Below are 24,191 nucleotides of genomic sequence, written 5' to 3'. Positions count from 1 at the left end.
TAGGATTCTAGGTGGAAAAATCGAAACTTGAAACAGAGCTGTTAGAACCAAAGACCAAGGTATTATCGAGAATGTATAACTTGCTGCTTAAATGGAATACTCAGGATGAAACAGTTAAATCAGCCATGATAAAATGGGCTCAAGACATTGGGTACAACATTATGTTTGACGACTGGGAAAGGTTATGGACCACCGGTATGAAATTTACGGCATGTAATGCCCTGAAAGAAAACATTATGAAAATGATATACAGGTGGTACATGACCCCAGTGAAGCTCGCTAAGATATATCATCTGTCCGATAACAAATGTTGGAAATGTAAGGAGGCTGAAGGGACATTCTTTCACCTTTGGTGGACCTGTCCAAGAGTGAAGGCCTTCTGGGAAATGATCTACAATGAGTTAAAAAAGGTGTTTAAGTACACCTTTCCTAAGAAACCGGAGGCTTTCCTCTTGGGCATTGTCGGCCAAAAGGTGTTAAAGAAGGATAGAACCTTTTTTTATGTATGCCACAACAGCAGCAAGAATACTTATCGCAAAATATTGGAAGATTCAAGATTTGCCCACCCTGGAAGAGTGGCAAACGCAATTGATGGACTATATGGAATTGGCCGAGATGACTGCCAGAATCCGAGATTTGGGAGAAGAAACAACTGAGGAGGACTGGAAAAAATTTAAGGACTATTTGCAAAAATTTTATAAGTTATATGAACTATAAAAATTCGCATGATTTGGAAAGGTTAGCTCCAGCAATGAGAGTTGATGACATTGAAATTAGATAACATTAATGAAAGAACCAATGTTTAAATGTTTAAATAAGGATAATATATGTGTTTATAGAGTAATTGGATAATAAGTAATTTAAACTTAAAATGCAACTGAAAGTACAAAAGAAACACATGAAACAAGGTTATAATTTGCTGACAAATTTATTATAAAGATTGCATTGTGCGGGAGATGTGGGGAAGTCCATTGGAGGATTGAAACAAGCTTTGGAAAAATCAGTTTTTCTTTTTTCTTTCTTTTTCTTTTCTTGTTTTTTTTGTTTTTCTGTACTGTTGATATCTATCTGGAAAAAAAAGTAATAAAAATATTATAAAAAAAAACAAGTTGGTGACCAGGGGTGCCGCTGCCAACTTGAATAAAATATTGGGAGGGCCCAGGTAAACCTGCCCGGCATAATCAATCACATGACATGGTACACTCACACCATTGGAATGGCAATGCCTATCAACTTGGGGCCCCCCTCAAATATATTATTGGGGGACAGGCAAAGGGACTTTGGCCTCTAGAAGTTGGCTCCTACGATGATTACCGTCACTGAACCTCGTAGCAGCAAATGCCATGGTTTACCTATGTGCCTATGGGACGTGGGTGGCGCTGTGGGTTAAACCACAGAGCCTAGGACTTGCCAGTCAGAAGGTTGGCAGTTCGAATCCCCGCGACGGGGTGAGCTCCCGTTGCTCGGTCCCTGCTCCTGCCCACCCAGCAGTTCGAAAGCAGGTCAAAGTGCAAGTAGATAAATAGGTAACGCTCCAGTGGGAAGGTGAACGGCGTTTCTGTGCGCTGCTCTGGTTTGCCAGAAGCGGCTTAGTCATGCTGGCCACATGACCCAGAAGCTGTACGCAAGCTCCCTCGGCCAATAAAGTGAGATGAGCGCCAGTGGCGTAGCGTGGGTTGTCAGCACCCGGGGCAAGGCAAGTAATTTGCGCCCCCTAAACCTGTGGATGTGCGCCCCCTAACCATAACCCCCAGATGTTGCGCCCGGTGCGGCCGGCCCCCCTGCACCCCCCACGCTATGCCACTGATGAGCGCTGCAACCCTAGAGTCAGCCACGACTGGACCTAATGGTCAGGGGTCCCTTTACCTTTACCTATGTGCCTATTCTGCATCTTTCCAAACCGGGTGGGCATGCAGGTTCTTTGGATGACCCCGGGCTCTAGAGAAAGAAATGAGAGAGAAAGAGAAACTCCTCTCTAGCCCCCCCCCCCCGCCTTACTCACCATTTTTCTGTACTAAAAAAGTCCCTTGACTCACAGGGGAATTCTAGTCCCATGGTTGGTTCCGGTTGCCGTTTTCTGAAACTTTTCCAGCTCTACAATAACCTTTTTGGAGCTGTGATGATCTCAGCTGAAAACAGCATTTCAACACTGGCCTGAGCATAGGTTTGTATAACAGCAGGGTTTTCCCCACTCCCAGTTCCTTTCCGAATGATTTCTCACATGCAATGCACCTTTTTCTCAGCTGCCACGCACTGGGCAGACATTTCACTATCCACCACAACTCCAATATCTCTTTCCTGGTCAGCCACCACCCAGTTCAGAACTGGTGCATATGGGGCGCTAGATTATTTATTTATTTCCACCACAGGTGCATCACCTTATTCTTGTTTACATTGACATACCCTCCAACATTTCCTCTGATGAAAATAGGGACGTCCTATTCCATACCTTTCAACATTTCTCTGATGAAAACAGGAAAATCACATTCTGGGTAGAATAAGATAAGAAGGAGGACATACATTTAAAGAAGATTGGAAAATGTTTATTGAATATAGGGAAATAATTGTGTACAGTTGAAAACGCTGACAGCATTAAGATAAATTCAACAGTGCGAAGAAGTTTTGATGGATGCAATAATGCAATAATGAATGGTATAGGGTTTTTTTTTTTTTTGTAAAATATGCAGGGATTTATGTTATGTAGAATGAACCATGGGAACAGAAGAAGGGAAGTCACTGATATCTTAAGGATGTAAAATCTTAAACTGTAAAACAGAAAATTCAATAAAAATTATAATCACATTGATTTCTGATCAAATCAGAACCCGGAATGGCTTCTGTAAATCCAGGACCACCCCTGGAAAATAGGGACACGTAGAGGGTCTGCACTGAGTCACATTTGCCATTTTAATACCTATCCCACCCACCCCAATCCCATGCCACCGAATCGAGAGAGATCGTTTTTGGAGCTCCTCTAATCCAGTTCAGTTATAGAGTATACCACATTTCCAGCAGAGTGGTGCTCATAATGGTTTGCCAAAAATGACACTCTAAAACAGTGTTTCCCAACCGGTGTTCCGCGGCACACTTCTGTGCCGTGAGACATCGGCTGGTGTGCCGTGGGAGGGAGGCGGGCGAGTCGGGCGGCGAGAGGCGGCGGCGGCGAGGATCCGCGTCGAGCCGGGGGCGGCTCCGCGGTGGTGGTGCCGAGCGGCGGGGCAGCGCGCGCAAAAGGGAGGAGCGCGAGACAGCGGAGGAGGAGGAGGCCGGCATGTCCGGGCAGCAGCAGCAGCAGCAACTCCCGGCGACGGCTCCTCAAGCCCCGCCGCCGCCCCCTCCTCCGCCCGCTATCGCCGCCACCACCACAGCAGCCACCGCCGCCGCCTCAGCTGCCGCCGTCCCTCAGTCCCTCGCTCTGCTGCCTCCTCCCACCCCGGCAAGGGGGAGGGAAAAAACTTCCACTCTTGTGCGTCCCTCCCGGCGTGACGCTGCGCGCTGACGTCACGGGGCGGGGCTTTAATGGTGGTGTGCCGCGAGATTTTTTTCGGGTAAACAGGTGTGCCGTTGCCCAAAAACGTTTGGGAAACACTGCTCTAAAATGCAATGATACAACAACCGTGATATGTAATTCAGTTTAGTATTTTAGTTTCACTGCAGTTCGACAATTAACAAGCCATTTAAAATATATAAAAGAAAATTAAGTGAGCATGAAGCTTACCAACAGGCCAATTAATATCCCCAAGGAACCCTAAAGCTAGTGACAGTATTAACTAGCAACTCCATACCCTCGAACATTTCTCCGATGAAAATAAGGAGATCCTATTCCATAATCACCACCATCATAATTGTATTATTTATACCCCACCCGTCAGACTGGGTTGCCCCACCACTCTGGGTGGCTTCCAACATATATAAAAGCATGATAAAACATTAAACTTTAAGCAACCTCCCTATACAGGGCTGCCTTCAGATGTCTTCTAAAGGTTGTAAAGTTCCTTATCTCCTTGGCTCAGGGGTTGCATGACTCCAAGCATTTCTCTGATGAAAATAGGAATTTCCTAAGGAAAAGCGGGACATTGTTGTTGTTGTTTTTAAAAGGTAAAGGGACCCCTGACCATTAGGTCTAGTCACGAATGACTCTGGGGTTGCGGTGCTCATCTCGCTTTATTAGCCGAGGGAGCCGGTCATGTGCTTCCGGGTCATGTGGCCAGCATGACTAAGCCACTTCTGGCGAACCAGAGCAGCGCACGGAAACGCCATTTACCTTCCCGCCAGAGCGGTACCTATTTATCTACTTGCACTTTGACGCGCTTTCGAACTGCTAGGTGGGCAGGAGCAGGGACTGAGTAATGGGAGCTCACCCTGTCGCGGGGATTCGAATTTGTTGTTTTTTCTTTTTATTAAATCCAGTTGTACAAGAGCAACTATTTATTCATTTTCCTCACTGCTCAGCCTGGCATTTGGATTGGTGACTTTGATAGCAAGCTGAGCTGCTCTTTCCACAATTACCTTCCGATTCTTGGATGAAACATTGTGAGCAATCTTTGCACAATAGGACTTGTTGCTCATCATCAGCCCCTCCAGCTCTTTGACGTTGTGGACAAGGAACTTTCTGAATCCTGAAGGCAACATGTGCTTTGTCTTCTTACTGCTACCATACCCAATGTTGGGCATCAAGATTTGGCCCTTGAACCTTCTGCGGACTCTGTTGTCAATACCTCCGGGCTTCCGCCAGTTACGCTTAATTTTGACATAGTGATCAGATTGATGGCGGATGAAATTCTTGGTCCTCTTCTTGATGATCTTAGGCTTGATGAGGGGTCTGAGTGTTAAGTGGTGGGTGAACCTATCAGATGACACAGCGATTCTTCAAACAGCTCTTGTTTATTCACAGGCCCAGAACAGAACTGGACTGAAGGGTTCAGCCAACCTGCTTATATAGAGCTCCACTACAAAGCAACAGTAACAACTTTTTGTAACTATCCAATCACTGAACGTCACTTTCAATTCCTTATTTGCATATGTGGACCTGAGTGAAGACCATCTACAGTATCCTCCTGCTGGCTCAGGGTGAGAACTTCAGTACATAACACTGAGGGCTGGCATAGTATCTGCTGGAGAATGGCGGCACCCGCGCAGGGAGGGAGTGCGAAGAGAAAGAGCCAAAAAGCGGGACATTCTGAGATCAAATCAGAAACCAGGACAGCTTCTGTAAATCTGGGACTGTCCTTGGCATAGCTGTCAAGTGTCCCTTATTTGAAGGGACAGCCCCTTATTCCAGCGCCATGTTCCGCTGCTGTCCCTTATTGATGGATGTCCCTTAAATGTCCCTTAAATGATGTCCCTTAAATTTCAAAGGAAGCAGCTCCTCTCCCTCCCTCCCTGCCAGCCAGGGAGGAGGGAGGCTCCAACTGTGTTGCTTGGCTGTGTTGCTCACCCAATAAGAAGTCTAAGAACAACTGGGGGTGGAGCTTGCATGCCTTATGTGTGGCTAGTTAATGCAAGCTGAGGGGTTTTTTGAATGCTGGATGCCATTTTGTTGCATGTGCTGCTGCAAACTTTGCAGTGCAAAGCCAGGCTGGGGAGCCATCTTAAGTTGAGGCTGCATAGGCCTTGCGGTGCATGTGATTCAGATGCTATTCAGTTAAACCTCTGGTTACAAAGTTGGTTGGACAGTGTTCTCGAAGCTACCAGCATGAGTTTGACCAGACTGCAGGAGGACAGGAAGACTGGAGTGCCTGGAACAGGTGAGGCTGCAGGTCCCTTATTTTCAAGGCTGCTGGTCCCTTATTTTCAAATCTGTAAGTTGACAGCTATGGTCCTTGGAGAGTTTGCAACTTTCTCCCCCAGCCCCATGACACTTTTATACGATGAACTCAGAATGTCAAAAACCTCCCTTACAGTTATTTGGGCAGCTCTGTCTTTCCAAAGGCTCCTGAGGGCATGGCTGGTGAAAACAGCCATCCCAGGAACGAAGAACGCAGCCTCTTTTCCCTCCCTCTCTTCCCTCACCCACCTGCCGAAGTGGGTTGAGCAATGCCTGCTGTGGAGCCTCGTGGTGGGCAACTGGCCGAGTGGCCACTTAGCCGTGGATTGAAAGCTAATCACTATCACTACCCAGTGCCTGGGAAGCCCCACCGCAGAAATGTTTCATGAATCAGCTTGAAAGGAAAACTAAGATGAAACACTTTGCTTCTGCCAGCCTAAGGGGAATCAGGAGGTTGCTCTTTCAAATTACGTTTAGAGGAAAGAGCTCAATTCAGACCCCAATTTAAACACCTCTGAGGGTTAGGAAAGCTTTAGTATGCAGTCGGTCTTCAATATAATACATTAACCATCCTATTAGCTCGTCTTGGGGAGGGGCCAAGGTTCAGTGGTAGAGTGCAGCCATGCACCGCATACAGAAAGGCCCGGCTTTGCTTCCAGTTAAACGGCTCCTTTCTCAGCCGGAGATCTTGGAGGGTCCCTGCCACTACAGGTAGAGCAAAATGGTCTCACTCAACTGTTACCACTGGTTTCCGGAAGGGTATCTGCGTTAGCCCCCAGCAGCCTGTTGGCACTGTGAAGACTGGCGACTTGTTACAGCATGAGCTTTTTGTGTGAACTTTATAAGATGGATGAAGGGTTAGCCTGAGTTACAAGGGGTGTGGAGAGGGGATTGGGAAGGAAGGAAAGAAAATGCAGAAAGCACAAAAAGTGTAGTGTTGCCATGTGTCCGGAATTTCCAGGACATAGTCAGGATTCAGTCATCAGAAACAGTGTCCGGGCAGAAATTGCTGAAATGTTCAGGAAAGTCCGGATGAATCACAATAGATTTTGGCGAATTTCCTTAGAAATAGCTCAAAGTTTTCTTTTTTTGAGATTTTTGAGCTCAACTAAAGGTAAAGTTAAAGAGACCCCTGACCATTATGTCCAGTCATGACCGACTCTGGGGTTGTGGCACTCATCTCGCTTTATTGGCCGAGGAAACCGGTGTACAGCTTCCGGGTCATGTGGTGAGCATGACTAAACCACTTCTGGTGAACCAGAGCAGCGCACGGAAACGCCGTTTACCTTCCCGCCGAAGCGGTACCTATTTATCTACTTGCACTTTGACGTGCTTTCGAACTGCTAGGTTGGCAGGAGAGCTCAACTACTGTGCCATAAAAAGAGGAAGTCCAACAACTTTTGTGTCCAGATAGCAACCCTAAGATATGGCACCCACTCACTCCACTTGTGTTGATAATGCAGACATTCTGGCATTGGTAAACCAATTAACACTTGTAGGGTAAGATTCAACTTATGGGTACCGCTAGCAGAAGCCAGTGTAGGGGCTCCAGCTAGTGCAACAAAAGGTTCCCCTCTCTCCTCCTTCTGCACCCCATGCCCCCCCTCTATTGGCTCTGGGGCGGCACAGAACAGTGCGTGGTAGGACGAGAGCTGGCCATGAAGATGTTCACCTCCTGTGGAGTCTTGCCCCTGATCTGAAGATACATGTTCTCTCCCCAAAGCTGAAGCAATTGCAGATGACTAAGAAGTGGTGGAGTTTGGCAGCTAAATATGTGGGCAGCATATTTCTGGGTGGTTCACCTTTGTGGGGAATGGTGGGACAAAGGGCCTCAAAACTCAAAATAACCAGGATGGTGTTTTCTGGGAGATTGTCAGTGGAGTGTAGTTTCCTCAGAAAGTCAGTGGAATCCCATAAGTAACTTGGGAGTACCTGTGGCATATGATCTGACGACGGAGGACACTCTAGGTGATTCGACGGGCCTCTTGGGGGGTCCCTGGCTGCTTGGACAAAAGGTCCTGCCCTTTCACAATCCACCATCATCATATGACAGGAAGGAAAAGGTCCTGGTAGCAGCAGGAACATTCGGGTTCAGTTGCCAATGACTGAGAAAATTGATACCAGGTTAAGGTTTAACACGCCCCCCCCCCAAAGCAGGCTTACTGTGATTTCCTTTACCTGTTTTCATGCCAGGCAGAAGTTCAAGAGGTGAAGCCTGTCCCCATATCTCCATTCCGGGGAAATCTCTACCACTCGAATCCCTGCAAGTCACAAAGCTGTTAAACACACAGTAGCCTTACCAGGAACAGAGGTTCCAACTACCAAGGGGTGCATTTGTAGAAGGAAGTGCAGGAAATAGTCATTTGGGAACAAGAGTTTATGAGGCCTTGTCCAACCCAGGGAAAGGAAACCCACACACCCAAGTGGCTAGTTGCCAGAGGACTGCGCGTCAGGCTTAGGAGCCGAGTCAAATGCTGCTAGCTGCCAAACCAAGGCGGCTAAAATGCTTCCATCTGGCAAGTTCTTCGTGGGGAGTAGAGGGGAGGCTGCAACAAGCGAAAGCTGCTCATTATGTGTGGGTTGCCCTAATCTCAATGACAGCCACAATGGCATGGTAAATGATGTAGAGGCTCCAACTCAGGGTGGACCCACAACTCCTACCATTGCTGGCCATTGGCCATGCTGTCTGGGGCTGGTGGGGGTTGGAGTTCAGCAGATCTGGGAGGCCACAGGTTCCCAACCCTGCTTTAAGTGGGAGAATCCCTATGGGCAGCAGCTTTCAAACATGAGGGCCGTTTTCATTGGCAGCAAGTGGCCCTTGGCGTGATCGATGGCCACAACCTGATTGCCTTGAGCCTCAGGAGTGCCCATTTCTGCCAGTCCTGGTGCCATCTTTCTTGGGCAAGGCTTACAGTCAATCTTACAGTGCCCAAAGGAAAGCACTCAGCTCTCACCCGTGGCTCCTAGAAGCTGTCAGCATGCGACAGCGGCCACACTTTGACTGGCCAGCGAAACCAGGTGAGGGTAGCCAATGGGTCTCAAGCCCTCAGTGAGTTAGGGACTTCCCCTGCATGCAAAGACAGGCTCCAGCAGACTGAGTAAATGAGACCAATATTGGGTCCAAGGGTCAAGAAAGCAGTTTCTGCATGTGAGGGGCAAATGGGGCTCATCAACTTGGGATGGTAGCCCATCTAGGAGAATAATAATAATAATAATAATAATAATAATAATAATAATAATAATAATTTTTATTTATACCCCACCCTCCCAAGCCAAGACTCAGGGCTCAGGGCAGCTAACACCCAATATAAAAACAAATTGATTGAAATACAACTTAAAAACAAGATTAAAATACAACATTAAAACATTAAAATACAGCCTCATTTCAATGGAAACTCAAATCAAACAATTTGGTGTGTGTGTGTGAAAACGCCAAGTCTTCAACTAGGCTAACTTTCCAGACTGGTCCTACATGGGCCAGAAAAAAGCCAGGGAAGTCCCCAAATAGGAGTTCCATCACAGGAGGAGAAAGGAAAAAGAAGAGGGGGAGGGAATCAAATTGATTCCAAGCCAAAGGCCAGGCAGAACAACTCTGTCTTACAGGCCCTGCGGAAAGAAATCAGATCCTGCAGGGCCCTGGTCTCATGAGACAGAGCGTTCCACCAGGCCGGAGCCAGTGCTGAAAAGGCCCTGGCTCTGGTTGAGGCTAATCTGACTTCCTTAGGGCCCGGGACCTCTAGAGTGTTGATATTTATGGACCTTAAGGTCCTTCGCGGGGCATACCAGGAGAGGCGGTCCTATAGGTACGAGGGTCCTAGGCCGTGAAGGGTCTAGGAAACTCTGATCCTAAATCTCCGCTGCCTTGCAGGATATCTTCAGGAGAAGAAAAGCGTAAGGCATAAACCCTACACAAATCTGGAGTGGAGTCCCTAAGATGGTTGGGTGGCTCCTTGTACGCAACCAAGCTGGTGCCAAACACATACCATCTCGGGACTATTTAATTGCTCATTGTCTAACATTGTGTATGCCATCAAATGCCAACAGTGTCCTTCAGCTCTCTATATTGGACAAACAGGCCAAACCTTACGCCAAAGAATAAACGGACATAAATCTGACATAAAGAATCACAAAACAGAGAAACCAGTAGGAGAACACTTCAATCTCCCAGGACATTCTATACAAGATCTCAAAGTAGCTGTTTTACTACAAAGGAATTTCAGAAATAGACTGGAAAGAGAAGCTGCTGAATTGCAACTCATTACCAAACTTAAAACCATGGAGAGACCTGGTCTGAACAAAGACATTGGATTCTTATCTCATTATACATGACTAAGCCATTTTTCACCTTCTCACCCCTTGCCTTTTCCTGTAAGACCTACTGCAGTCGTTAAGAGTCGTCAACAGGCTCATCTCAGCTATCTGCCAATCTCCCATTCCCACCACCCTTCTGAGTAATACCCCTCCCCACCTTCTCACTATATAGAAGGGTCTGGCAACTTCTGTTTCAGTGTATCTGAAGAAGTGTGCATGCACACGAAAGCTCATACCAAGAACTAACTTAGTTGGTCTTTAAGGTGCTACTGGAAGGAATTTTTTTATTTTGACTATGGCAGACCAACACGGCTACCTATCTGTAACTGGTGCCAAACATGTCGCTCTCCTTTCCTTTGGACTGCATCAACAAGGCCAAGAGGAGGGTCTTGTCATCTGGACAGCCCAGGACCTCCAGCCCAGGCTTGCACCGTGAGGTCACTTTGGTGCTGCTGAAGCAGTGGTTTGGCTTCACCCCAGGAGCCACACTCCATTGTCTCTTGAGATGGACAGATGCCAACAACATAGGAAAGCAGGTCCGTTGCATCTTTGTGCTTCATTACTCCAACATATCCAGCAGGAGAATACAGAGCATTCTGATTTCTTGTCAAAGCGCTGCCTTTGTGGGATCCAGCCATCAATATTTCACCAAGCAAAGTTGGTATAAAATCTGAAGTTTGTGTGTGTGTGTGCGTGCGCTGGTTCGATTGTAAGCCGGAGGATCATTACGATTAAAGAGACTGTGGAATGGCAGTTTTTAGTAAAACAAATGAAAAGCTGTGTTTAGTGTCTTTTGCCACATTGTGAGAGGAATGAATAAAACACTTTATAATATATTTTACAGCTGCCATTTCTTAGGGTTTTCTGCTTCACAATAGTGAAAGCAGCTCTGGCTGGGGAGTAGCTGTAAAAACATTTGGTTGTTCTACTGCTCTATTGAAAGAATGCATATTAATTGCCTCATCATTCCTGAAACTGTTGTTGTGGAGAATTTGGGACCAGGGGTTTAGACAGTGGCAGCAGCTGCAGCTGGGAGGAAGAGGCTGGGCGAAGGAAGGCGAGTTTAAGGTAGTGTCATGGGTGACTGGCAGAAGCAAGGAAGCAGAGAAAACAGTGACTGGACACCGCCAAAACAAAGAGAGAGAAATTTAGATAGATTGCTCTGAGTGGGTCTCTGAGCCGCAGGGATCCCGAAGTACCAAGGAGCTGGGAAAGAAGGAGGATTTCAGGGAGGTGTGTGGAGAACAAAGGAGATAAGGGAAACCAGGGGAGAAAACCTGACAGGAAAGATTAGGAAGGCGCCATTTTTAGAGGGCCATCCTTCCACACCCTGTGTTTCAGACCATAAGACACACGTGTGAAAAGTGGGGTTTTGTGTGAGGAGCCCAAACAGGGGGGAGAGCAAAGCTGAAGGAGGCAGGAATTTATGGCTTTGGGCCCTTGTTTAATCTTACTGGAAAAAATGTGAAAGACTAAAATGGCCACCTTCTCCAAAGCAGCTTGGGTAGTGGCAGTGGCATAGCAAGGTCAGGTGGTACCCGGTGCACAACATTTCTTGTCATGCCCCCCCATTGAATTATTTTTTATTTTTTTATTTTTATTTTTTGCCTGCAAAAATGGTTTGACTTCATTTCATATTTTTGGGGGGAGCCAGAGTTGTTGAAAGCTCAACATCAAAAAAGCTAAGATCATGGTCACTGGTCCCATCACCTCCTGGCAAATAGAAGGGGAATAAATGGAGGCAGTGAGAGATTTTACTTTCTTGGGCTCCATGATCACTGCAGATGATGACAGCAGTCATGAAATTAAAAGACGCCTGCTTCTTGGGAGAAAAGCAGTGACAAACCTAGACAGCATCTTAAAAAGCAGAGACATCACCTTGCCGACAAAGGCCCGTATAGTAAAAGCTATGGTTTTCCCAATAGTGATGTATGGAAGTGAGAGCTGGACCATAGAGAAGGCTGATCGCCAAAGAATTGATGCTTTTGAATTATGGTGCTGGAGGAGACTCTTGAGAGTCCCATGGACTGCAAGAAGATCAAACCTATCCATTCTGAAGGAAATCAGCCCTGAGTGCTCACTGGAAGGACAGATCGTGAAGCTGAGGCTCCAATACTTTGCCCACCTCATGAGAAGAGAAGACGCCCAGGAAAAGACCCTGATGTTGGGAAAGATGGAGGGCACAAGGAGAAGGGGACGACAGAGGACGAGATGGTTGGGCAGTGTTCTCGAAGCTACCAGCATTAGTTTGACCAAACTGCAGGAGGCAGTGGAAGACAGGAGTGCCTGGCGTGCTCTGGTCCACGGGGTCACAAAGAGTCGGACTAAACGACTAAACAACAATTGTGACCTTAAATTCTTATTACAGTATTGAAATGTCCTGGCTGTAGGCTTGAGGCAGGCTTTGCATAACCTGATATGTGAAGTTGGGGCCAGTGGGGCAGCCCATTCTTTAGAGTGGAAGAGGAAATGGATTGGACATCCAAGTCCTTTGCTATTTACCGTATTTTTCGATCTATAACACGCACCAGACCATAACACGCACGTAGTTTTTAGAGGAGGAAAACAAGAAAAAAATATTCTAAACGAAACAGTGGATGTATGATTTTTGTGGTTCATGCTGTGGCCACAGACATGTGATCTGACAGTGAGTTTGGAGTAGCCCAATGCAAAAATCCTGAGGATCCATGCTTTGTAACCACGTTTTTGCACCACTGCGACCCCAGGCAACAGTGGGTGCATGATTTTTTTGGTGCAAGATGTAGCCATGGACATGCTATGTGATCTGATGGTGAATTTGGGGTGACCCAGTGCAAAAATCCTGAGGATTCATGTGGATCCATGCTTTGTAACCAGGCTCTCTGTCCCTCTCTCCTCCCCACTCAGCGGCTCTTCTCCCGCTTTGCTGTTTCAAAGCAAGCCACGGAGGAGGGAAGGAAGGGGAACCATGGATCCTCTGCTCACGACTGCAGCAGATCCCCACCACCACCCGTAGGCATTTGCTCCATAACACGCACAGACATTTCCCCTTACTTTCTAGGAGGAAAAAGTAAATGTTATGGTGCAAAAAATACGGTATTTCCATGGTCGAAAGGCAGCTAAAGATTTATCTTTCTGAATTACTACTATTAAAAGGGAATTTTCTGAGCATCAGTCATTGGTTGCCAGTGCAGACTGTTGTTGCGGGGTCATTGACCAGCTGAACATTACTGTTTAGCCCATTAGTATTTTCATTAAAAAATACCACTCAGAATAACTCAACTTATTCTTAGGGCAAAAGAAACATGCAATCTGTCTCTGCAATTACAGTTGCTAAGGAATTGGAATGGAAGCTGCCGTCATATTACTGTAACTCATTACGGCTACTAATTGGACACTCATCTGACAAGTGCCTTATTGCTTTACTAGGGAGAAAAAGACAATTAGAGACAAAACAAAATTAAAAATCTCTTTATGGCTGTAGGTACAATCAGGTTGCTGTTGTGTGTTTTTCCCCTGCATGGCTACATACTTGTACATTAAGAAGCAACAGCTAATCAGATCTTGTTTCCGCTTTTTGTCTTCGATGCTTGAATCTGATTCCCTCCCACTGTTGTGTCACATCGCACAGAGATAAAGCAACAATGACTTTCAAAGGTGCTGATTGCATCAAAGAACCGTGGACTCCATCAGGAATGGCTGGTTCCCAGCACATCTGAAAACCAGCCTAGAAAGCCTTTGAAGAGTTTGCACAACAAATATGTACCATCATTTTTCCTTGGCTTAGGATGCCATTCCCTTGCCAGGAAGAAAAACTAAAGGAAAAATAAAAGGCTTGGTTTTTTCCCCCTTTTCTGCAGTAAATCACAAAATATCCCACGCCAACGTTACCAGAATTCAATTTTAGTTCTAAGGCACGTGTCGCTGGCTGTGCGAAACACATAAACAGCTGTCATTCCAATAGATATTAATTTATATTGTTTTTCATTCTAGCCCTCGGTGCACCGGCTCACAAAGCGAACAGGGTGGCACTGTGAGCTTTACATAAAGACATCTGCTTGAAAAGCTCACAGTAGCTGCAATGGGAAAACTGCACCTGGACTTCTGCTTCTGTTTTTTATTTATTTATTTTCAAACACTGCAACTGAATTGCTTCTTGGCGCTCTGCTTTGCAACCCACCTCAGCTCTCAGTCCTTCTGTACCGCTCCCTGCTACCTCCCCCCCCACCCCCCAATTTCTTTTCCATCAGTCAGAAGGAAATTAAATTCCAGAGCGCATTCTGATGCCACGTGTAAATGGAAGCCAGGATTTCGGTGCCATGTGGATTTGATTCAAAACAACCCCCCTCCAAAAGAGGCAATTGGTGGGGGGGGGGAGAGAGGAGGAGGGGGAGGGAACAAAGCTGGTTGTCTGGAAATCGGTAGCATCCATTCAACTTTTAAAAAGGCTTTATGACAAGTAAGTGCTTGAAAATTCCCAGGGGTGGTGGTGACCAGATCAGTATCCTGACCAGCTGTTTCATATTTCAGGAAAACTCTCCCTCCCTCCCTCCTTTTCCTTGGGTATTTTCATGGGCCAAATGAAATCTTGCTGTCTGTCAAACTATAGCAGGAAATAGGGAGGGGAGTTTAAGCACAGCTGATCAGGTTGGTAGAAGGACTTGCTCTGAGCTATTGGCTTCAGGTGTGGAGACAGGGAAGCTGTGAAAGCAGGAAAGGAAACCCCTTTGGCTTCTAGAGATTTGGGCTGCTCTAGATCCTTCACTCTTTGGGGATCCCAGCGAGAGAACCCTTAAAATGGCACAGAAAGAAGAGTCTAGGTGATCAAGGTAGGGGTTTCCCTGGTGCAGGTGTGCCATTGTGGGACATAGTATGTTTCTTTTTTTTTGAATTCTTTTTTATTCATTTTACAATACAAAAATATAAAAACAGATAACACAATTTTTCAGAAATACATTTTTTGGAGTGCCCTCAGCTCTTCTGCAAATCCTCCATTTATTCCATCTTCCGCATTTCTTAATCTAATACAGTGGTGCCCCGCAAGACGAATGCCTCGCAAGACAGAAAACCCGCTAGACGAAAGGGTTTTCCGTCTTTGAGCTGCTTCGCAAGACGATTTTCCCTATGGGCTTGCTTTGCAAGACGAAAACGTCTTGCAAGTGTTCCGATTTTTTTCCGCTTCCCCCCCTTTTTCTAAGCCGCTAAGCCGCTAATAGCCTTTTAGCCGCTAATCCACTAAGCCTTTAATAGCCGCTAATAGCATTTTAGCCGCTAATCCGCTAAGCCTTTAATAGCCGCTAAGCCTTTAATAGCCGCTAAGCCTTTAATAGCCGCTAAACCGCTAATAGCACTAAGCCGCTAAGCCGCTAATAGGGTTGCTTCGCAAGACGAAAAAAACGCTAGACGAAGAGGCTCGTGGAACGGATTAATTTCGTCTTGCGAGGCACCACTGTATTGCCTTTTATTAAAAACCTCCTCCCTCTTATTCCCTTTTTTTACAATATTTCTAATATTATTTTCACAGAGCCTCTTGCAAACCTACAAACTTTAATTGTTCATCGCAAATACTTTTCAAATAGTCTACAAATTTACTCCAGTCTTCAGTGAATCTGTGGTCTTGTAGGCCTCGGATCCTTCCTGTTAATTTATCAAGTTCTGCGTATTCCATTAACTTCATTCTCCATTCTTCCATCAACGGTAATTCTTCTTGTTGGGACATAGTATGTTTCTATGTGTGTTGGAAGCTGCCCAGAGTGGCTGGGGCAACCCAGCCTGGTGGGGTAATAATAATAATAATAATAATAATAATAATAATAGGCCTAAGAGCAGGTGGTTTAACCCCACTCCAGAGTCAATGAAATCATTCACATTGCCATCGGAAAGGTTGTTTCTCATGAGACAATTAGGACTTTCTTTTTTTTATTTAAAGTTTTTATCATTAAAATAATTCAGCATTCATACACACATATTGCGAATATACAAGCATACAAACATACATTTCATACAATCCTTAAAAGTGTTCAAACATACTTACACTCAATCCCACAAATAATTCCTTTTCTCATCACCATCCACCACCCCTCACCCCATCTTTGTGTTAGACTTCCAATCTACTCAATTGCAATTTCTTTCCACTTCTATTACTTTCTTTCACACACCTTTAACTTAATTTCATGCTCCTTTTTCTGTTACACATTGTTATCCATCTTATTTAGTATTTCAGTATTTAAAACGGAACTTGTTTATTCTAATAGGAGTTCTGATTTTTCGATATGGCTTTGCAAGTATCCTTTAAACACCTTCCAGTCCCTGTCTATCTTCTCTTTTGAGATCCTTCCAATTTCTTCCATTGTTTTGGATATATTGTAATACTCCAATAATTTGGCAAGCCACTCTGTTTTTGTCGGTATTATACCACTTTTCCAATTTTTCGTAATCAATAGCCTTGCTACTGTTGCGTATAAATATAACGTATTGTCTTCTTCCTTTAGACTTCCTGGTACTATTCCCAACAGAAAACCTTCTGGTGTTTTCCAAAATGAATATCTGAACATTTTTTTCATTTCGTTATGGGCTGCTTGCCTTCTATCACTGTGCCATTGAGAGCGAGTTCACTTATGGCTTATGTGTGTGGTACGGAAGCTGTACTACCCAGGACAGGATGGGGTTGTGCAGGGTTGTTAAGGCAGCAGAGAGCACTGTTGGCTGCCCACTCTCCACCTTAGAGCAGATTTATGCCACAAGGTGCCATAGGAAGGCACTGGACATAGTAAAAGATCCATCGCATCCTGGTCACTGTCTCTTCGAGCTCTTGCTGTCGGGACGGAGATACAGGACGATGAAGACAAGAACGAGTCGTCTTAAGAACAGCTTCTTCTCCAGAGCGATCTCGGCCCTGAATGGGAAGCCCGGACTTTGAAAGTCATCTAATCTCCTTTGCTGTATTATACTGTATTGTTTAATTAGTGTTTTTATGGAGCAGTCAAGTAATTTCGTTGTCCCCGAAGGGGGCAATGACAATAAAGATATTATTATTATTATTATTATTATTATTATTATTTATTATTATTATATTATTATTTTGTTTCCCAAAACTGTTTGATGTTTAAACAATTCCACCATATATGCATCATAGTACCTTTTCCAGTGTTGCATTGATACAACGATGCGAGACGATTAGGACTTTCAAACTATCCAAGAGTCAGTGGTGTAGATTCATGCTCCAGCACCGGGGAGGGGGGCAGAAAGCAGCTGGGGGCGTGGCTGGCGTGCGTCCTGGGGGCGTGACATGCCGTCTACTGGGGGGGCACCCAGCGTGGGCAGGGAACAGCCACGATGGCACCCCACCGGGATCACACAGCGCTCCCCCCGCACTCCTCTTCGTCTGCCACTGCCAAGAGTGCCACCAGGGGTAATAGGGAGACCACAGGGCCAAAGTACTAATAGCCGTGACCTGCTTGCCAATCCCAAATGCAAGAGTTTTTGTTGTTGTTGTTTTTTGCGGACCAAGATGAGATGGGGTGATGCTGGCAATCAATTTAGGGTGGAAATGGGAGGCTGGCCGGCTGGCTGGTCATTTGCTAACCCTCCCTTGTAGGTGGGGCTGGAGCAGGGGGCGGCAAGGTTTACCTCGCCTGGGCTGGTCACTCCAGCAGAGATCTCCCTGTGGGCTGGATCGCGCGTGCTCCCCCCCCCCCCAATTTTTGGCGTCTGTGTCTGCGCATATGTGATTTTCGGTGTCTGCGCCTGTGCAGACACAATTTTTGGCGTCTGCACATGCACAGACGCAATTTTTGTCACAGCGGAAGCGAGTCCCTGCACTGTGCTGTGCTGGTTTAGCGCAGCGTGTGGGGACTCGCCAAATGGGTGGCTCGGTTCGGGGGTGGCTCGTGGGCAAGTTAAACGACCCTCGTGGGCCGCTTTTGGCCCATGGGCCTTATGTTGCCTACCCCTGGGCTGGAGGGATTAAGCAGGTGAACAGCCCAGTCTCAGGTGGGCACTGCAAGCTCCCTCTCCACCAAAAATGGGGAACCTTAAGCCATAGCTGTCAACCGTCCCTTATTTGGCGGGAAACTCCCTTATCCCAGCGCCGTGTCCCACTGCTGTCCCTTATTGATGATGTCCCTTAAATTTCCCGGGTTTCAGAGGAAGCAGCTCCTCTCCCTCCCTCCCTCCCTGCCGGCCAGGGAGGAGGGAGGCTCCAACTGTGTTGCTTGGCTGCATTGCTCACCCAATAAGGAGTCTAAAAACGACTGGGGGGTGGAGGTTGCATGCCTTGTGCTGATCAAATCGGCTGTGTTGCCTGGGGACTCGCCTTTGCTCAGCGCTTCCCAGTGGAGAGGTGACGGTGGTTTTCCTTGCTGCATCCCCTTTGCCGGGTTGCTGCGCTGTGGGAACCACCGCTTGAGGCTTCGTTTGGCTGCTGGCTGGGCTTTCTGCCTTTGGCTCGGGGGGGCTCAGAAGTCGAACATACCTGTGCTCTGAAAATCCCTTATTTTGGTTGCTGATCCCTTATTTCCGAGGCTGCTGGTCCCTTATTTTCAAATCTGTAAGTTGACAGCTATGGCTTAGGCCCAGGGGCCAAATGCAGCTGCTGTTGGGCCTCTCTATTGGTCTCTTTGGACTTTCCCCCAGAGCACAAACCATCTCCCTAATGGCTTAAAAAAAACCCACCATTGGGACACAAACCCTACAACATCATCTGGGCAGCTTAATCCTATGAGAGAGAGACATTGTCAGTACCATTAGGAGTGTGTGAATGTGTGGGGGGGGGAGGGGGCTTTGGGAGTTGTGTTTTTATAGCCCAATCTGATCTATGCAACTTAACTCAGGAGGAAATCCTGATTGAGCTCTGTGGTGTTTACTTGTTGTTGTTGTTGTTGTTAAAATTTCTATACCTACACCTGTAGTTCTAATTGCGGTTCACAACATTAAAATCCAAGATAAAAACACAAAATACATGATAAAAAAAAAGAACAAAATACACAAACCAACCCCCCCAACGCATTTAGAAGGGGTATAAGGTATTATTCAGTCAAAAGCCTGGCTGAAGAAGAACGTCTTCGCTTGGTGCCTAAAGGTGAAGGTGCCAGGCGAGCCTTGGGAGAGAATTCCACAAATGGGGGGGCCACTGCAGAAAAGGCCCCTTTTCATGTTGCCACCCTCTGGACCAGGCATAGCAACCTCGGCCCTCCAGATGTTTTGGGACTACAACTCCTATGATCCCTAGCTAGCAGGACCAGTGGTCAGGGATGATGGGTATTGTAGTCCCAAAACATCTGGAGGTCCGAGGTTGCCTATGCCTGCTCTGGACCTCTTGTGGAAGAGGCACACAAAAAAGGGCCTCAGAGTAGCAGGAATGCCAAACTGGCCCTGTGACCATAGGTGCCATGCAGCGTGCATGGCCCTGGCACCGAAATTTGGAGGTGCGCGGCCTCTTCATTGGGAATTTTGTGGGTGCTCAGGCACCTAGGGCCCCAGGAGTTGACACCTACGCTGAGTAGGTTCATATGGGGAGAGATGACAGACATTTCCCCTTACTTTCTAGGAGGAAAAAAGTGAGTGTTATGGTGCAAAAAATATGGTAATTGGCAGCCAATGTAGTTTGTGCGGTACTTTTAAGCAATGGTGTGCAGGCATGAAGCCTTCAGGCAAATTGTCAGCTTGGCAGCAATGGGGACGAAGGGAGCAGGAACAGCTCACCTGCCTATGAGTAAGAGGGTGATCAGCACCCATGAGGTGGACTGAAAGCACCCACAACCCCAAAGCCTGCTTTGCCCCATCTCAAACTGCTCTCCTGTTGGCCAGGTTTGCCCACCTAACTATTTAGATTTTCTGTCCTGTATCTAACCCCAAGCTCTGGCTGAAATGTTGGCAGCAACTCGTGGAATGGCTCTGGCACATGAAAGTCTCACAGGGAAAGGCCTAAATCAGTGATGTCCAATTTTTTTTCAAAGAGGGCCAGATTCGATGAAGTGAAGGGCTGACCAAAGTTGATGACCCTTTTTTAGGATTGAAGTCCTTGAGCTTTTTTTTTTTAGGATTTTACCCCTAGTTGAGCTTTTTTTTTTGGACTGAAGTTGTTGAGCTTTTATTTTTTGGGTTGGAGTTGTTGAGCTTCTTTTAGGATTGAAGTTACTGAGGTTTTTAGGATTTTACCCCAGGAAATATACTGCCACAGGGGCCAGATTAGGCCCCCGAAACGGACTTTGGACATGCCTGAACTAAATGGATAGAAAGCAATAGCACAGGACAGCTGAGAGGACAGGTTTGTTATTGCAGTAGGGTCTTGGTCAAAGTTCACCCTGGCTGCAGAGAAGAAATGTTTCAGTGGCAGTTCCCAGTGCTTCCATCCTTTTGATTCCTAACTTTCCAACCCATATTTTCCCCATATGAAACTGAGGAGCAGGGATCATCTGCAGGGGAGAAGTGGGGGCAGGAAGGGGCTTAACCCCCACCTCCACCAATTCACCCCTGCAAATGTCTCCCAATTTGGAAGCCGGAGTGTGTGGTGGTTATAGTTGTTGTTGGACTAGGGAGGTAAAGGTAAAGGGACCCCGGACCATTAGGTCCAGTCGTGACCGACTCTGGGTTTGCGGCACTCATCTCGTTTTATTGGCTGAGGGAGCCGGAGTACAGCTTCCGGGTCATGTGGCCAGCATGACTAAGCCGCTTCTGGCGAACCAGAGCAGCGCACGGAAACGCCGTTTACCTTCCCGGCGGAGTGGTACCTATTTATCTACTTGCACTTTGACGTGCTTTCAAACTGCTAGGTTGGCAGGAGCAGGGACCGAGCAATGGGAGCTCACCCCGTCGCGGGGATTTGAACCGCCGACCTTCTGATCGGCAAGTCCTAGGCTCTGTGGTTTAACCCACAGCGCCACCCGCGTCCCTATTCTGGACTAGGGAGGCCCACGTTCAAATCCACGCTCGGTCATGAAGCTCACCAGGTGACTTGAGTCAGTCATACCTCAGAAGGTTGTTTTGAGAATATAACGCAGCAGACCACCAGTTAAGCTGTGCTGAGCAACTTGGATTTAAATACAAAATAAAACAGATGCATGTTAAGTCTTTTTCCCACCCAGGCTCTTAAACCAGCTTTTTGATGGGGAGGGCAATAATGGGGGGTGGGGGTGGATAAGCATTTGCCCCCCACATTTCTGTTGTCTTGGCAAAGGAAAATTGGGGGGAAAGGGTTGTTTTTCTTAAGGCAGCATGTAGTTCTACCCAGATGATTTCCTGCATGCTTGTTTTGTCTTGTTAATTTATTCCAATGGCAGGATTTGTGTCCCTTTAAAAGAATTTTGCCTCAGGCTTGTGATAGTAGATTTGACACCAAAGGGCTTTTATGCTCCCCTAGCCCTTTCCAGCCTAGGCCTCAGCTCTGTTAATTATTGCTCCAATTAATGGAGGTGAACAGCAGAGGCCGGTTGTTAACAAAGTGGACCTCTGCCGAGATTCTTGGAGGAATAGTTGGAAATGGCCTGCTGGCAGGAGGACTGTCACTAGACCAAGATGGAGTGATGGAGGGGGGGATTCAACCTTTGTTGTTTTTGTGGGGGGGCTGGCAGGAGGGGGCCTTGTATGAGAAGGAACCCACAAATCAGAAAGAAAACACCAGACTGTGTCTTGCGATGAACAGATGACTGAAGCCCTCTCGGAGGTGGGAGAGAAGGCACCCTCCGCTCTGCTTTTGCCTTGCCTCCAATCTGGTAGCAAATTAGAATCAAACTTGGCCCAGGCACTTTGAAGTCTCCCTGTTTGAGGTTATTACGGTAAAGGGATAATGAGTGGATGAAAGGAGCCTCTTTAGCCGAGCTTGTTTTCATGGAGACATAGATGAATTAACTTCAGAAGCAGGGAGAGCACTTTGCAATGCCCTGGAAACAGAGGGCACCCGGCTGGCGTTTGCCTGCAGCAGTGGATTAGAGGGAGCAACGCCCCCCCTTCCCCCCCCCAGCCCGCCAGGAAGGAACTTCACAGGGGATGCTTCAGTGTCAGATGCTGGAAAGCCAAAAGCTGCATCTGTGGGAGATTTCAGAAAGGGGGCGTGCAGGCGGTTCAGTGGGGAGCTGGTCAGACAAAGTGCAGCTGTATTGCAAAACCGTATTATTGTCAAATCTGCAGGCATGTGAAGCAGGGTATAATGGCTGTTCAAAGCTTCTGTGAAGCATCTCTACATCTCGTTCCAGCTTTCACCCCGTGGTATGTTCCCAACTTGGGGCCTCCACCCACCCACCCTTGTAGCAAGGGTAAGTGTTGCTTTTCCCTGAAGCATTTGAGTGGGAACCCGAGTCTCTTGGTTCTGTTTTACATTGCAGGTGACTGGGAAATCTTCCCCCCTCCCAATATTGCCACCCCACCAATATATGGGGTTGTTGTTTAGTCGTGTCCGACTCTTCATGACCTCACAGACCAGAGCACACCAGGCACTCCTGTCTTCCACTGCCTCCCGCAGTTTGGTCAGACTCATGCTGGTAGCTCCGAGAACACTGTCCCACCATCTCATCCTCTGTTGTCCCCTTCTCCTTGTGACCTCCATCTTTCCCAACATCAGGGTCTTTTCCAGGGAGTCTTCTCTTCTCATGAGGTGGCCAAAGTATTGGAGTCTCAGCTTCATGATCTGTCCTTGCAGTGAGCACGCAGGGCTGATTTCCTTCAGAATGGATCAGTTTGATCTTCTTGCAGTTCATGGGACTCTCAAGAGTCTCCTCCAGCACCATAATTCAAAAGCATCAGTTCTTCGGCAATCAGCCTTCTTTATGGTCCAGCTCTCACTTCCATATATCACTACTGGGAAAACCATAGCTTTTACTATACGGACCTTTGTTGGCAAGGTGATGTCTCTAAATATATGGGGTATTGTTCAGCTATTAAGTTCTGATTTTTAAGGTGGGATTCAATTACCAGCAAATTTGGGTTGCGCATCTGAAGTAGTTTTGTTGCTGTTGGGCAACAAACCTGCTTTTATTATTGTTGTTATTTTTAAAAAAAGACAACCCCAAATTTCTGCAGTCAGGAAAGTGTGAGCTAACAACGGATTGATGTGACATTGTATAACCTCCCTGCAAACAAATCAGAATGAATGCAGAATAAACAGCCAAGTTGTGCAAAATAATCGTGGTGAATTTGAAATAAAACAAGTAGTATGGAGGTAAGATGTGAGAGGACAAAGAAGAGTGTGCATTTGTGGTGCTATTCCCGGCTCTCCCCTTTTTCTTTGTCTTCCTCCTTTTTCCTTCTTGCATCCATCCTGATCTGCTTACCCAGTGGTTTGACTATGTCTGATTTTTATTGAGCAGTCATTGCGATTTGTTTATGGGATGGTTGCATGACAATGATAGTTCATTCTGATTTGCTTGTGTACAGGTCTTACTGTTATTCATTCCCCCCCCCCAAAAAAAATCCTCATCACTTTCTTAAACAGCAAAAAGTTCATTTATTTTTTTAAAGTGGATTTCTTGCAGTAGGGCAACCGAGTGCTTTCATCCATTGTAATTGTGCAAGCCTAAAGTTCTGGAAACGGACGCTGGTGGCGCTGTGGGTTAAACCACAGAGCCTTGGGCTTGCTGATCAGAAGGTCGGCGGTTCGAATCCCTGCGACGGGGTGAGCTCCCGTTGCTCGGTCCCAGCTCCTGCCAACCTAGCAGTTCAAAAGCACGTCAAAGTGCAAGTAGATAAATAGGTACCGCTCCGGCGGGAAGGTAAATGGCGTGTCCGTGTGCTGCTCTAGTTTGCCAGAAGCGGCTTAGTCATGCTGGCCACATGACCTGGAAGCTGTACGCTGGTTCCCTCGGCCAATAAAGCGAAATGAGCACCGCAACCCTAGAGTCGACCACGACTGGACGTAATGGTCAGGGGTCCCTTTACCCTTTACCTTTAAGGTTCTGGAGTGTGATTGAATCCCTCCCACAAAATAGTGACTGTCTGGAGCCACCCTAAGCATGAGATCATCTTGTGTAGTCAGTGCATGAATTATGTGAAAAAGGAGAGGGACGAGTTGGCCAGCATCTACCCATTTGGATTCATGGCCAACCAGAATGGCCAGCTGCATTGCAGAGACAAGTTTAGCTTGAAATTCTCAACCTGAGGAAGAGTTCTGTATGGCTCCTAATAGATAATCAAAGCATTTTAA

General features: G+C 46.8%; 1 pseudogene across 1 annotated transcript; it reads right to left on the bottom strand.

Moving 5' to 3' along the window:
• Positions 1–4,380: 4,380 nt before the first annotated feature.
• Positions 4,381–8,448, bottom strand: LOC308596797 (large ribosomal subunit protein eL32 pseudogene; annotated as a pseudogene). Its single transcript has 2 exons — positions 8,429–8,448; positions 4,381–4,846 (listed from the first exon to the last, which is right to left on the bottom strand). The product of its transcript is annotated as a large ribosomal subunit protein eL32 pseudogene (transcript).
• Between the last annotated feature and the right edge of the window lie 15,743 nt (positions 8,449–24,191).

This window comes from Podarcis bocagei (genome assembly GCF_964188305.1).
Source record: "Podarcis bocagei genome assembly, chromosome: 1".
Taxonomy (NCBI): Eukaryota; Metazoa; Chordata; class Lepidosauria; order Squamata; family Lacertidae; genus Podarcis; species Podarcis bocagei.
The sequence above is the reverse complement of the archived record's forward strand: the minus strand, read 5'-3'. Positions and strand labels throughout refer to the sequence as shown.